The 16,431-nt window shown below is 45.4% G+C and overlaps 1 protein-coding gene across 3 annotated transcripts in view; it reads left to right on the top strand.

Annotated features, from left to right (window-relative positions):
- The window catches only part of cdk14 (cyclin dependent kinase 14), a 150,931-nt gene that overhangs the window by 23,693 nt on the left and 110,807 nt on the right, over window positions 1-16,431 (top strand). Inside the window, exon 1 of one of the 3 annotated variants that reach the window (XM_076041302.1) lies at window positions 12,161-12,434. The exons of 1 other annotated variant lie outside the window; for it this stretch is intronic. The gene's annotated coding sequence lies outside the window, so the exon portion shown is untranslated. Of the gene's footprint in view, window positions 1-12,160; window positions 12,457-16,431 lie in introns of those variants that run through there. One more of the 3 variants, XM_076041301.1, reaches the window with a different exon arrangement.

The raw sequence follows: 16,431 nt of genomic DNA, 5'->3' as shown, positions 1-16,431 counted from the left end.
AATGACTAGAATTTTAACACAAAAAAACGTCTCTAGGGTTCAGGAAATAAAGGTTTCCAAGCGTAACTAACAATGTGACCTTCCTAACTGTGTGGAGTTTTCGTATTCTCCTTGTGGGTTCTCTTAAAGAACTCCAGCTTCCTCTTTCAGTCCAGAAGCATGCACGTGAGGTGAATTGGGAATCCTAAATTCCCAGTAGGAGGAAGAGTGAGTGCCTGTGGGTTTTGTCATTCTCCGTGGCCCTGCGATAAACTGGCGACTTGTCCAGAGTGTGGAGGTCCAGGTTGTACTGATGGCAATCCAGATATGCACAAACACATCGAACCTTAAAAACTAAAGCTTGGCTGGAGCACTTGTCTTCACATTTTTGCATGTGAAGACTGGAAAAGCAGTGTCTGATGTGGTAAGTCACAAATAACTACTGCAATATTAAGTGTAATGTCTTGTATCAAGTCAGGCTACTGGTGAAAGGCTTTGATGTAATAATGTACCAAGGGAACATTCTTTTGAGTCTTGTTGCTGACCATGTCCATCCCTTAATGACCACAGTGCACCATTTTACAACATTCTACACCATGTCACGGGGCACAAATCATCTCAGAGGTAGTTTCTTGAACACGACATTAGCTGCGTTTCCATTACAGTTTTTCACAAAATAAAAGCGATATTTCTAAAATTTCGACAAAGTGCAATTGTGATTTGCAGGTAATTCCATTAAATGTGCGAAGCGCATTAACCATAATTCTCGTAAAATCTAGACATGCGAGAATTACGTTTGCTTTTGTTTGTTTACGTTTGTTTGCTATCAAGAATGGTTGTTATATTTTTCTCTTTGATTACTTGCAAAAAATTATTCCTCCCAAACATAACGCACCATTTTCACTTGACGCGAACTGGTCACGTGACCCCGTACGTCACGTCTGGTGACGTGTAAATTGCGATTATACGTCTATATCGATACGTCTGAAAAACCACCTCATGAGAGTGTAAAAACCTTTTAGTGATGTTTGAGAGGTTTTTTGAAGTTTAGGCGTTTCCATTACCATTTTCTATTGCAATATTTAGGTTTTGCGCAATTTTAGGGCTAATGGGGAAATGTAACTATTGATTTTGCTGTACTCCATCATCATCCTCCACACTCACCAGACCTCCATCCAGTCAAGCGCTTCTGCCGTGTGTTGGAACGGGAGATTAATGTCACGGACTTGCAGCCGACTGACCTGTAGTTATATGTTCCAAAACCAGTGAGGAATCTTTTCTGCTTTTTCGGCATTTCTGGTGGAAGAGGTGGATTGAACCTAATCCAAGCAGGGTGTCTTTGACACAGAGATTCAAGAACATATTTTTTTGCACAGTTCTTTACTGGAATGTGATATACGGATTTGGATATATAAGTGCTGCTTCCCATCTGGGAGCGAAGGAGCCTCGGTTCCTCTGGCTTTGGTCGTGGTAAACTGTTGAATGACAAAGTGTTTTATCTGCGGCGAGATAAGGGAAGGTTGCAGGCTCCGGCAGATAGCGACACAGTTGCCGAGGATGAAAGACATCCTTTGTTACCAACCCAGATTCAGCATGGGGGCCTGTCAACAAAGCAGCTTTTGCTGTCTTTTCAGCAGAAGGAGGGGAGAGAAAAATGATTGTCATATGGTCGCCTCACTCTTGTGCGAGCGTATTGTGCTGCTGTGTGACGCGCAGAGGTAATTTAATTGGGCGTGTGTGAAACATTTGACAGGGAGATTGAGTTAAGTGAGCCGATTCAATGAGCGAAATGAATATCAGTGTTTTGTTGTTATTTTGTGTGTGTTTTTGTGTTTTAACAATACACTGTTATTGTAAGAAATACTGTTAATAGGGTTTTTTCCATTGTTTTTCTCATCTGTGAGCAGTCATTTCATTATGTTTGACAAATACCACAGCTGGGTTTAACAGTGGTCCTACATGGTTTAGTGAGAAGAAATAGTTTTGGGGCTTTTTTGCAAGGGGAAGGTTCTCCGTCACCCAGGTCATTTTAAAGTAGAAGTTGGGGCAATTGGACTTGATCTTGCGATCTTGAAGATGTTTCGCCATCTCATCTTAAGGGCTACTTCATTTCTGAAGAAGACAATTTGATTTATGATTTTGTTTTTTTGTTTTGTTTTTTCCCTGGTCATGCTTAGAAAAAAAGCTGAAATCGAGGCTAAGATTAAACTGGGCAAAGGTTTCAAAATTTCTCTATGGTCAGTGCAGAATTTGACTCACTGTTTCACGAAATGCAATACAGCAAGGATACGATTAGCTGTCATGTATTCCAAGTCATTTACCTTGGTGACATCCCCTCTGTGCAGCCAGCAGTGCAAATGACGTCATGCAGGCTCATGAAATATTAGTGACTCATCTTTAGCCTGTGGTTCACGAGCTGTGTCGAACACAACTGGCTGTTACTGAAATCCAGATTTATTAGATTCATTATGCACAGTGTGACAAGTGGTGAATTAATGAGTCCGCTGAAACTGGATGGTGTGTTGGGGGGGGCCATACACCACGATGGCAACGGTCTCGGTGAATTCATTGTGGTTTTTTGCTGAACTTACAGAGTGGCTGAACGGTGAAGCGTTGCTTTGGAAGTATCATGGCACACTATAAAAAAAAAAAAGGAATATGTATGAATATATATTGTAGGTTTGTTTCCGATGGAAGGTTCTCCTGCATTGTAACCTGACTGACCAAACAATCCGGGCGATCGCGAGGGCGAGGCTCTTTGTCGCAACGTTTGCTCTGAATTTACCGTGGCAATGATTGATTTGGCTGAAGATAAAGCTGGCTGAGCGCCCGTCTGCAAAAGTCATGTTTCAATCGAGGCAGTTCTTTTTTTGCTCCCGTGTCAGCCGCGCGTGTTCCGCCGCTGATTAAATATACAGACTTGACATTTTTCTGTAGTGCGCTTGGCACAGTTCTTCCCCGGACCACCAGCACACATCATCCATGTTTATGCTTGTTACCGCGATTCAAATTGGGTTTGAACGAGAAGATGGATGGCGCCACCGTCATCATTCAGGGGGTGATTAGGCTTTTTAATATGGGCGCCAGCTGCTGCGCACCATTTAATCACTGACGGCAACATGTGAGCTGAGGGCCTCGAGCTGCGGACGGCTGCCTGCCACCTACTGGAGTCCACCTGCTCGCTTTCACTGCTCCTCGTTCTAGGTAAATATGGCCCCTGTCACATTTCAACCATTTAGCAGTCTGTCTTGTCTGTTTAAACTCTATGTAAAATTTGTGGATAGCTGCATCTATACCTGCATCTTAACAAAGGCGATAATGCCAATGTGATCCACCCATTGGAATCACAACGACAGGCGTCCGCATTATATTTAATAACAGCTTTGACTCCATCCATTCATCCATCCATCCTTCCATGTCAGCCATATCTGCTGACACGTATTGTAGAATCTCTTAATGGTGCCAAAAAAAACCAAACCCAAAACAATAGAATTTTGAAACTCACAACAGGACCAGTGTGTTGGTCATCTTTTTCCATCCAAAACTTTAAAATGAAACATTATTTATGAAGAAAAGTTACAACCAAAATCCCTCTATTGAGAAACAACACAAAAATAGAGAGAGAGAGAAAAAAAACGTTCTAAACACAAAACAACAAAAACGTAATTGAAGGTTTTGAACATAAAATCAGAAAAAAAAAGATAAGCAACGCAACAATACTGTACAAAGTATCACAACATTCAAGTCTGACAAACTAGAGACAAAATTACAAGACCTGAAGACAGTGACCTGGCAGAGATGAACTGGCTCTCTGTTTCAACAGGGAGCCACTGACCACACAAGGTAATGGGGAACAGGTGGAAACAATCAGGGCAACCAAGAGTAAATAGACCAGATGGAGACACACAAGGGAAGGTCAAGTCAACCGACACACGAGGGAGCAAGATTTCAAAATAAAACGGGAAGTCGCGAGACAATAAACTGGACTGGACTGACGGACACAAAACTTGACCCCGGAGGTCAGGACATGACATTTGCGATGGATGGACCAGTGTGTGTTGGGTCCACACGCATGAGGAAATATCATTTGGCTTTTCCGCATATTAGCTCGCCGGCGCTTGTCGGCTATTTGCAAGTACGTAACATTCTGTACAGTCGAATGGCCCACAGACTAAATTTTTGCCCAAGTGACAATATTACGCTCAAGAAGCCTGTGTGTTCAGTGGTTTATCAGTCTTTATGGGTCTCCGTCACTTTTATTGCGTCAACACGATGAATCACTCTGGGGAGCTCGTGTGTGTCACTTCTGTCTCTGAATTCATGCGTCGCTGATTCCGCCGCTCGACGTGACCGACCCGCAGGAGACTCATTGCCATCTGCTGGCCAATCGGAGCTCCCGTCCCCGCCTGTAGCGTTGTTCCGCCTCCGTGTCTCCAGTGATCTCCAGTGAGGAGAAATGCATGAGGTGAAACGTCCCGACGAGTCGCCTAATTTACTTTCTCAGAAAGAAAGAATGAAAGAAAGAAAGAAAAGACGCTGTGAGACTTTGGTGAAGAAAAGGGGTCACTCCAAGGTCGGCCACGCTTCACAAGTTTTTTGTTTTTTTTCCCCCCAGTTGCGGCTCTCTCTCTGGAGTGCAGGTGCCCTACAGTGAAACGCGAACAAACCCTAATCTGGAGGCCTGGAGCAGCAGCGGCGGAGGCCTCGCGGTGATTAACGGATGGGGATTAAAGCGCTTCTTTAAATTCTGCGGCGGCAGCGCTGCCTGTTTCCTGCGCGCGCTCGCCCCGGCGTCACGCGGCTTATTTGCATTCTGAGGATCGTCGTCGTTGTCAGCGACACAAAGCCGCGGTTCATCCCCGGCGGCGCGTAAATAGCACAGCGATGAGCCGTGTGACCGCGGCGATGAGGAACTTATTGTCTTGAGGCGCTCAGCTGCCCTGCTCGGGCTGACTCGCATGTTGTCGTCTTTTTTTTTTTTTTTTTTTTTTTTTTTTTTGCAAACGAGTCCCAAATTGTTGGTGCGGATGAGCTTGGAGGGCAAAACATTCTCTAACAAAGTGGTTTTGATTGGTGACTTTTGCTCCATCCTGCCTGTTAATCTACAGGGGCCCAGGGGTGTGAGTGTGTGTGTATGTGTGTATACATATATATATGTATATATACATATACATACATATATATGCATATATATGTATATATATATACATATATATATATATATATATATATATATATATACATATATATATATGTATATATATATATATATATATATATATATATATATATATATATATATATATATATATATATATATACATATATATATATGAATAACCCCCCACCCACACAAACACCTACCTTGTGCTCATGGAGGGATGCCAGAGGCACAATCCCCAAATCCCGCTCCACGGCAGTGGGAGGAGGGCAGGGACGGCGGACAGATGTGCAGCAGGAAAAATGAGGCCAGTGAAATATCAGCGAACGCTTGACCCGCGCGAGGGCACAAGCGCGCGCAGGCACACAAACCTACATAAACAGCTGGAGCGGCGGAGTGGCAGCTGCGGCGCCTCCTCGTCCTCTCCGGGTCACTCGGCTCTGCTCCTCCGTCATGGCCGCCGCCAAGTGGACGGCGTGGTGCCTCTGCGCCGTGACGCGCTTCTGTCCCTGCCACCCCATCGCGGCTTTCCTCCAAGAGGTAGGAGTCGGCCTGGCCTGCCGTGTTGTTGTTTTTTTTTAAAAAAATTTTATGGGGGGGGAGTGTGAGGGAGGAGTCAAGGTCAAACAGCTGTCTTGTTTCCTGCACAGTCTGCGTCGCGGAGAAAAGTGTTGCGCTGCTCGGTAGCGCTGAGCCAATTACTGTATGCAGCAGGCAGCGTGAAGTTGGGCGTTGGTGGGTGGGTATTTGAACGCACCGGGCCTCATTTTAATAGCCACCTGAGGCGGACCCCCGCCTCTGATCTCAGCTCTGGACTCGGTTCGGCTGCGAGTCCCGTAATGATTCCGCAGCGTCCCTGACGGCGTCGGTCCGACCTTGTTGAACAAACACAAGGTCGGACCGACGCCGGGCCGCCGTCAAGAGTTTGCCACTCAAAGTTGAAAACTTGCAGCCGGTGCTGGGGTGACACGCTTTACCACCAACCCCTCTCCCCCGACCCCCCCAACCCCCCTCCCACTCCCCCCAGGTTTCCTCTGAAGTAGCTTCAAAGTGGTGGAATCGCTGCTCACATCCAGTATGTTCTCCAGCTACTTTTACAAGTAGATGAGGTGCAAGATAGACTCAACTTAATTGCATTCCTCGGACCTGATTGATATTCCGAGCAAGTTGGTTTGGAATTTGCCCTCCGTGCCAAGTTCTTGGTATTCATATTATGTCAGTTACATATATTATAATTAATACATTTTTGGACCAGCTGTCGTTCTGCCCTGGCATTTTTGTATTTTCTTTAATCAAGTAACATCTAAAAAGCAATGCATCCATGCAATAGAAATAGTCATTGTAATAGTAGAAATTTTATATCTAAAAAAGTTTTGGTTGTTTTTAAAGACAAACAAACAAGGAATCCTAACTTAGGTTATCATTATTCATGCATGAAGAAGTTAAAGCACCGTTGGGTATAATGTCATGTAATGTCCCCTTTGAACACTGAGGTCGTTGAGGTAGCGTGATAATGAAATCTCACTGTGGGATCTCCCATAATTCACAGTGACTAGACTTCTCGCTCCTAACAGTGTGAGGTTTCAGTCACCTTGCTGAGAGCCGAATGCATTAACAGCAACGAGGCAGGGCAGAGTCTGCACAGAACCATTAGCAAATATTCAGCTCACTGGCAGACTCATCACAATTCAATCAGACCTGTGTCTGCTCCACATCTGAGCCCTGGGTTTCCAACCAAGGAGCAAATTCCACTGAAATCAAGCGCTGATGGGTAAATCAATACGGGCCTCCTGAAGGCCCCACCACTGTTTAATGAGACAACATCTCAGTGGGCACCGTGTAGTGGGTGGTCTGACTGTTTGCTTACTTTCTGCTGTGTAGCAATCACACTGTTTTGGACTTCAAGGCAGCCCCAATCGAACCCTTTCAGGCCTTCCAACAGTGCGTGTGTGTTTGTGCGGGAATGCGACAATCAAATGGCTTTGCTTCCATAAAACCTTTCAATGCACATACATTGCAATATCGCATTAGAAAATCCTTGGAATGAGCAACATTCAAGGCAGACTTATTTGAGTGACAGTCAAGTACAGTTATCCTCACAGTAGCGAAAACGTTGGAAACTGCAGTTTACGTGACAATGACCGCATGGGGGTGTGTCTGTATTTTTCGGACAGTTTAGGGTTTTTCGCGCTTCAGAGTTATTGGCTGTTATGTACGGAAGAGGATAGAGGATTAGGGCCACAAGAAGAGAAAAAAATTAGATCGATGTTTTTTTAAGTTTCCAATTCGAGAATAAAGTTGAAATTTTGAGATTGAAGTCGAAATTTCGAGAGTCGACGTAAAAAAGTAAAAAAACTAAATCGAAATTTTGCAATTACTGTCAACGTGAAGTAAGTCAAAATGTCGAGAATAAAGTCGAAAGGCTCAGCCTGCTAGCCTTCTGGAGTACTTCTGTTTTCTGCAGTTTCCTGATTACTTTGCGTGAACCTTGTGGGATACACCTGTTTTCTGCAGTTTACTTTTAATTGTGGGTAACAGGGTTAATCCACCATCCATTCAGTCTACTTGCCAATTTCTACTTTATTTGCGTCGACTTTACTCACAAAATTTTGACTTCATTCACAAAGTTTTGACTTCATTGACAAAGTTTTGACTTAAAACTCGAAATGAAAACTTAATTAAAAAAACATTTCTGTAATATTTTTTTCTCTTCTTGTGGCCCTAATCCTCTTTCGTAGTTATGTCATTATTACCCAACACATTTGAGGAAAGTACAAATTGAGGTGTGTTTGTCACTCACTGCTCAACAACAGCAAAGCAAATGAACTTAATATAGCTTCAAACTAAGCAGTTTTCAGACGTCTCGCAAGTAGAGTGCAAAAATAACAAGAAAGGAGCGAGTGGGATCAAAATCAGTTTCCACCTTAAAGCTCAGTTTACATGTTCTAGAAGTTTGCACTTCTCAAAGTTACTTTTGAAAGTGAAGAAAATAAGACTAGAGTCATTTATCTCAATTTGCCATGCAAGGCATTTATATATATTTCTTTAAAATTCCCAGTATTACGATCAGCCAATTTAGAGTGACGTTATGAATAAGTGGCAGTAATAGTGTTGCACTCTTTGACACTTCTGCGAGCTTGTGAACCCTTGTCACGCAGCAGAGATCCAACAGTTTTATCAGAACTGGGTAGGTAACTTTTCCTGACTCAGAGCAGAAAGGCTTTGAAAGATTTTTTCTTTACTGGCGACTTGTGGCTTTAGGAAGAGTTCATTTTAATGTAGCAGTGTAGAATGAGACATACCATGTTTGTTACTTTGCCCTTTACTGCTGGGCACTGCAACCAGCTGTGTTGATGTGCCCTCCACTTTTGCACGTTTCCCTAAATCAGTGTTTCTCAAAGTGGGTGGCGCCCCCCCCCCCAAACAGAGTCACGACTGGGGGAGAAAAAATGTCTTCCTCCAAGGTGGGGCGTGACAGAGAAAGTTTGAGAACCACTGCCCTAATGCCATGCAAGTCTATGGGGTCAAAAGTCAACTTTGTCCTAGAGACGTGAGGCCACTTGCAGGTTCATCGGGATCCCTCAAGACACAGCCACGTCAAATTTGGGTCTTCTAGCCCATGGGACCACTTGCAGGTTCATCGAGATCCCTCAAGACACAGCCACGTCAAATGTGGGGCTTCTAGCATGAAAAATGTTCTTTCTCCAAGGTGGGGCGTGACAGAGAAAGTTTGAGAACCACTGCCCTAAATGCATATGTTTAGGTGGAGATCTAGGATCCCAACTATTCTGTGACGTTATAGCAATAGCAAAATAGGAATTCCTATCACTTCTCTTAAAAACCTTCCCTTTTCTTGGCACACACTAACTGACTGTCTCTGTGGTGCCTGCAGTTCGGCTACATTTGGCTCACGGCGAAATTTTTACAGCACGAGAAGCTGTGCAGACAACATGTCAAACTATTAGGTTGTAAGAGCCCAACCTGTGTATATATTTTTGCATAGTACAGGGCTGAATATGATGATGTGTGTTGATGTGTCTCTGTCTCCTTCAGGGGAGTTCCTCTCTCTAATAATTAGAACTGCAGGAGACGATGACGGTATATATATATATATATTTTTTTTTTAGAAAAACCTCTTAGAAAAACCTCTGATTTGAGATGGTTCAGGTACTTGGTTTGAAAACTTCACCAGCACTCAGCATGAATTGCCGTGATTATTGGGATGATGGGATCTCATGCGCAGAAGTCAAGTTTGGGTTTTTGATGGCTTAAAATTCAAAAGGATATTAAGATGGAACAATGACTCACAAAAAATGGGAAGGTATTTCTGCCGTGCTCTTGTTTCTGTTGACTCTCTATGAAAAGTCTTTCCATCTATCTGCCCATCACACATATTGCAATATACCTCCTGCCTTTCTCGCCTCTTACCACTGATGGGCCCTCTGAGTGGCCTGCGTGTGCATGTGCGTGCTTGTGTATGTGTGTGTGTGTGTGTGTGTGTGCCTTCTAGCCAATGTGCCTCCAGAGTAGAGGGCGTTTATGTGCGGCATTGAATAATAAATGACCCTGGGGCTTCTTTCAATTGTCTCCAACTTGCTTGCACACAGTTGAAGCCCTGGTTGTGTGTGTGTGCGCGCACGCCTGTGTGCGCAGTGTATGTTTGTATATGTTCACAGGATACAAACCTGTTAAAATGCAAATAATCCTCCCGGTGCCATTTTCATGGTTTAAGCTGATTGCTGTCTGCCGCCTTTGGAAATCGACTCCCAGCGCAGATCCCATCCGAGGCGTTGCTATTGTGAATTTCACACCTTCCAGCCTCACTATTGCACAATGGACGTGGTGTGGTTCCTGTAGCAACTAGCCTGTCAGTCAAGGTCATTGGCGACACAGAGACAGGGGGAGCACAGTTAAAAAAAAAAAAAATTAAAAAAAAAGGGAGGGGGTGTGCAGAAGAGACACAGGCGAGGCAAAAGGAAAAGGAAAACTCTCAGTCTGATGAGTTGCATTATGGAGCGCGATGGAACATATTGTCATTTGCAGGGCACTTTCTCCACTGTGTGGTCGGTAATAATTTCTTTATAAAACTGATTATTGTTGCACACGGAATGGATATTTCTGCGGCTGTGTGTGTAAAGCAGCAATATTCCCATTTCGTCTCCCGTGCCAGTGTTTTATTTAGGACTTCAAGCTCCTCATCCTGTCATTGGCGTTGAATCTGGTGTGACTGGAAATGTGTTTGAGGTGCCCATGAAAACGTACTGAATTTCCTTCCAATGGAAATAAGGTGTTTGTCCGTCCGTCGCTACAGTCGTCCCAACAACAGGAGAAAGTGTCTGGTGGTCTCAAGTGTTTTCCAGTAGGAGGGACGTTCGGCTCACTTCCCCTCCTGTTTCCCTCGCCCACTTCTCTCTCACTTGTGCCGCTTATCCAACAAATGCAGGATCTTTGCAAACGGGAGAGGGCTGCAAAGACAAATGAACAAACGGAATAATGAGGACAGATGCACTGCTAATAACGAGGCAACATCAATGGGCTCATAGACTACACAATGCCAGGATAAAGATAATACAGGAAGCCACCAGCTGTGTTCAAATATTTCCGGTTCTATTGTCAATAGAAGAGATGTGTCAGGAGACAAAATCCATTGATCTCACCAGCGGAAACGACTGTTGCTTGCAACTTTGCAAATATGTTGTAACTTGACAGACTACATCAGCAACTTCATTTTGTTTTTATATCTTTGGGAATCATGTGTGTTGCAGTAATTGAGTGTGTGTAGTAAAAGCGATGTTTAGTTATGTGTTAAGTGCTGTGAAACACATGGCTAGGGTGGAATGAAGACAATGGATCAAGACTATCCTTAAAATGGCAATGACCAAACTAAATTTCTAATTAATTATTAAGGTCCTGTTTATATTTTTGAAGTTAAACTGATGCTCCAAGTGTCTCTTATCTTCAAGGGTTTGCATTTCTTGGTCATTTTTGGTAGTCACTAAACATTCCTTGGTTTTTCAGTGGATCACGGTGGATGATTATTGCATGACACAATTAGCATTGCTTCCCTATTATCTTTTGCGTAGTTGTCAAAATAACACATGAATAACACGGCAATGAGAATAATTGCAAGGTATGTTACGATGAAACACATCATGTGGTTGGAGGGAACCCCTCCCCCTCCCCTGGCTGCGTGTGCACCGCATGGGGTTTGACACAGTTGACTGCACGCCGCTAGATGTCTTGACTTGCGTGTCTGCATGGATTTGGTGTGAATGGATTTGGTAGGTCACTGGTGTGCAGGGCGTGTCCTTGTGAGTTTGGGTTGAGGTGAAGGTCATTTCTTAACGTTTGTGTTTGTCAGTGCTGTAAGTTTTGTATCACGAGGCCCTTTGACAACGACATTTAACATGCCTGCCTACTGATTTTATATTCACAGTAGAAGATAATAAGCACATACGGTAGGAAATTAGTCTTAAATCGTCCATGCAAGCATTGCTATGCAGAAAAATGGAGTCTAGGCATTTCACAGTGAAAAAAATTATATGCAAATAGCAAAACCAAACACAAAATGCTAAAAATAAATAAATAAATGAGAATAAATAAGAAATGCTGCAAAAAAAAAAAAAAAAAAAAGGACTCTGTGCTCTACATTTTACTGCAACATCTCAGTGCATTTAAGCCACTTCTAATGCCAGATACTCAGGACTCAGGTATCACATTTCATCAGAGGTGCTGCAGCCCATTTTCACCTCGGCCAGCTCAGATTCACACTCATTCACGCCTCGGCTGCAGCGGCTGCATCACTGCGAGTAGCAGCAGCATCACTACGAGCAGCAGCAGCAGCAGCAGCAGCACAGACACTGTTTGCTTCCTCAAACTCCTCTGGGCTGTACCATCTCGCTCAGGCTTGAAGGGGCTCCCCGTCTTCCACGACGTCCTCGCGGCTCCCTTCCCTTTCTGCCCATCCCCTCCCAATTCCACCCTAACCCTCGCGAGATTCCCGCCGGCGACCCCCGACCCGCCGCGGGAGACCGTCAGCCGGAGGCAGCGCCGCCCGTCACCCCCCCTCCCCCCTCCCCCGGCGAACCTCGGCTCGCCTCGGGTTTCGCTCTCCCAACAAGCCTCCCCCCGCCACACTCCGCTTTTAGCACAACCTTCCGTCATTTCCAGCTCGCGGAGAGAGCGGAAGGGATGCGGGAGAGAGAGAGAGAGAGAGGCGGGGAGGGAGGGAGGGAGATGTTTTGAGCCCCGGCCGGCCTGAACGCGTCCCGCCTGCATCTTCAGAGGCGTCCAGGTGAGCTGCTTCCTCCTGGAAGGTAAGCAGCAGAGCGCTGACACCCCCCCCCCCAACTCGTGTCGACCCCCGCCACATCTCCATTGTCACCGCCCCCCCCCCCCCTCCCCTCCTCTCCTCTCCTCTCCCCCCTCCCGCCGCCGCCGCCGCTGCTGCTTCCGTGCGTTGCATCTGTCCGCGCGTCTGCGTGCATGTGTGTGTGTGTGTGTGTGTGTGTGTGTGTGTGTGTGTGTGTGTGTTATCTAGCGTGAATAGTATTCCCCAGACGTAGCGCGCACACGCACGCGCACACGCACGCAGCGTAGGAAGCGACGTGTAGAGGCATGTCCACATCTGTGCGTTAGCCGAGCGTGGAGTCTGAAAAAAAATGTGCGCGGACGGCGTTTGCGTGCACTAACAGACAGTTTTTGTGTGTGTGTGTGTGTGTGTGTGTGTGTGTGTGTGTGTGTGTGTTGGGGGGCGGGGGAGAGGGGCGGGATGAGCTGTCATGCTAGCATGACAGCACGAGAGGGGACCTCGGTCTGAATGGATCATCTACGAGAAAGACGGAAGGAAGGAGCGGGAAAAGACACAAGCCTGTGTGTGTTTGTGTGGTTGTGTGCGTGTGTGTCCGTGCTCGTGCTCAGCCTCATCTGCAGCTCTTTTGCAACATAAAGTCTCAATGTTTGACGCCCCAAACAACGTCAACAGGGTCCCCTCCCTCTCTCCCTCCCTTCCTCCCGCCCCAAACTGCAATAACACACTCACACACACACACACACACACACACACACACTCGCTCTCACACAAACACACACTCTCTCACAGACACAGACACACACACTCTCACGCAGACAGGCAGCGTCTTTCTCCAGGACTGACTCCTGGTAATCCCAGCCGTGCTAATAGGCAGCATTTCCGCTGTGGCGGTAGTGAAATGGGCGCTGATGCACAAGGTTTAATGGATGGAGATGTGTGTTTTTTTTTTCTTTCTGCAGCCTCTTTCCTTCACTCCCCCCCCCCCACCACCACCACCACCACCACCACACACACACACACACACACACACACACACTTGAGGGAAATTTGTAACACAATCAGACGGTTCCGTTCGGAGAGATGGAAAGTGTTGACTGCGGGAGGGAAGACGGGCAGCAGCCATCTGTAGAAGCATCTCATGGACGAGTAGCGAGGCTCTCTGCTGGGCCATATGCAGCTCCTTGGGATGGGGTGACAGCTGGGGTGCCGTGAAAGAACGGGAAGTGGGTGACAAGAGAGACGAGGGATTCGTGGCGAGGCATCAAGGAGGGAAGTTGCGCTGAAGGAGGCTGCGCGTCTGTCGTCCGTCGTGGAAAGTTGGACCCTGGCCTGAAATTTTTCGAAGCTGAGTCCAATCTGAGTCTTTTCACGTCTCGAGATTCACAGACGATTGAATCAGTGACCCCATGGGATGAATCTGCATCCATGGTTGACAATCAGCTTTTGTTAGCAGCTGTGTGGTGGTCTGTTGTGCTTTTCAGAGACCGTGTCAGAACTGATAGTTCATAGTTTCAACATTAAAAACACAATTGTCGAAACTCCCCCTCTCCAATAGTTGGAACCAGACCTTCAAAATACGACAGTATATACCTTCCTTCTTCTTCTTCTTCTTCTTCTTCTTCTTCTTCTTCTTCTTCTTCTTCTTCTTCTTCTTGCAGCCAGTCTCCACTATCATACAATATTACGTGTTACCAGACAAGTACTGCTGGGCCTAAAACCCATGTGGTCTGTGGCATTATGAAGTTGAATGAGTTGTCAGTCTGGTCATGACATGTTAAACAACTGGCTGCTTGCATTCATACGAGTTGGTTTGAAGTGAGTCACTTTTTGGTTTGTTTCACTCTAAAAAAACAAAACAAAAACACAAACATTGACATATTGGTGTGTGTGTGTGTGTGTGTGTGTGTGTGTGTGTGTGTGTGTGTGTGTGTGGGGGGGGGGGGGGGGGGGGGGTGGGGGGGGGGGGGTGGGGGGGGGGGCTGTTTTGTTCAAACAAAAGTTCTTCTCACATTGGACCCAAACCTCCGAAGGGGTTTTCTCCCAATCACAGATGGCTGCGATGAACTGTGGCCAACTCAATAAATCTTCACCAGCTCCACTGAAGGTTTTCAAGTGCTACCTGAGCTTTTGCTTTTCCCAGGTTGAAATCAGCCATTTGTGGCCTTACTGTCACAAGACAGTACTAGAGCATTGTGTCTGAATGAGGGGTCAGGACAAGATGGCGTGGCCTCCGAAAGTAGATACACCACTTTTGTTCAGACGCGTTCTCCCAGAGTGGAATCAGTGGTGCAGAACTCTTCATACCGCATAAGTGGCTCTTGTGATATTGGTTCGGCAGCAGTGAATGAAGCACTTACCTTATCTGAAACGCAAGCTATCTTTGCTATGAGTAGACCGAAATCCCTACAGAGTTAAGTGTCATACTATTGGTATAGTTTGTGTTTGTAAACTTTGGATTTTATTTTTAATGGACACTGATGATTCTTGAAGGGTTTGGAACGTAATGACAGCTCAGTTTTCGAATCGAATTGAAAGGGCTTTCATTACAGCAATCACAACTGAATATTAGAGTCATTTTTGCCGCAGATTCTTTTCCTCTTAAGGTGGCTAAGCTTAAAAATGGTTGTTGTAGCAAGATAAAACCGAGCCTGAACGCTTCATTTTTAGAACTTTACCATTTACCATTTAATTCACAGTGTGTGCCAGCATCAGTACGACAGCTGCGGTTCAGGCAATAGCTGCAAGCCAACTGCACATGCAGCCCTGCTGATTGAGTCTGAAGCTTTGGACGCGTAATGAATTCAGCTGTTCTTCCTATCATGTGCACAACAGTAACACAGAGCAAACCGTTTGGGTTGCTATGGAAATGCCGTCAATGCTTCCAACTTGCAGTCTGAGAGTCTTCGCTGCGGTAACGTGCGTACGTTGTGTTTTGCTTTTCAGAAGTGTTGCGTCGTTTTGTGCTTCTGACCGAGGTTCTACGGCTTTAAAATGACAGTGTCCTGAAAGACAGACAGATGACTTGTTGTGCTGAAGCCGGCCACGTCCTGGTCGTCCACCTGAGTGCCCAAGTTCTTCTGGGCAACCGTAAGTGCTGGGAAGGTAGCCAATTTAGTCATTTTTATGTTGGCACGTTCTCTTCTTTCAGATTCTTTTGAGTTTAAGCCAGTGGGGAAAGCTGGACTTCTCACAGGAGAAAAAAAGGGTTTGCTTCTGCTAATAACGGGCCTGGACATTTTCTCCTCCAATAGGTCTGCTGAACAGCACACTGTGGTTCTCTTTAAATAAGTCTGGTGACACACATAGCAGCATTTTCTTTTTCGGAATTGTATTGAAGATTTCATCAAAAAAAAGAAAAGAAATGACATTACTGCACCCAGATTTGAGCTTCAAGCTTAAAGGGCGGATGGTTTTCTGTTTTGGGTAGCTTTTGTTATAACTGCATTACATTCCTATTTGCTCCTTGTAGCGCTTCTGAAGTTCTATCACTTTCCGTGGTTCCAGCTTTTCATAATTAGTTGGCAGTTCAATTCCATTATCTTGAGGTGGTTTACAGCCACGATTCTCACTTCTTCTCTCCCTCATCTTTTTATTATTTTCAAAGTGCACTTAATTAAAATGAGTATCAGGAAGAGTCACATTGACAAGCTGCCAACACAACTCAAGGATTATGGGAAACTTGTGCTTGGCGGATCTGTGCCAAAAACCAAAACTGCAACACATCCTTGCGTAACCGCACGGTCACAATCAAGCTTTTATGTAAATCGGCGTTCTCCATTTTAACCTATTTAGATTAATCTCGGTTTCTGCTCTGCGCATCTGCTTACATGTATGAGACTGGTTGAATAATCATAGCCATGAGTCCAGTTGACTGTGTCACTCCACCGGTATGCTCATCCAGTCAGAATTCACGGGTGAATGTATACAGTAGATTGTTCCGGCTGTTGCCGTCATGTGAGCTCTGACTTACCAGAGATGG

Source organism: Nelusetta ayraudi, unplaced genomic scaffold (assembly GCF_046127955.1).
Source record: "Nelusetta ayraudi isolate G7.1 ecotype Tasmania unplaced genomic scaffold, CSIRO-AGI_Nayr_v1 ptg000063l, whole genome shotgun sequence".
Lineage (NCBI taxonomy): Eukaryota > Metazoa > Chordata > Actinopteri > Tetraodontiformes > Monacanthidae > Nelusetta > Nelusetta ayraudi.
The sequence above is the reverse complement of the archived record's forward strand: the minus strand, read 5'-3'. Positions and strand labels throughout refer to the sequence as shown.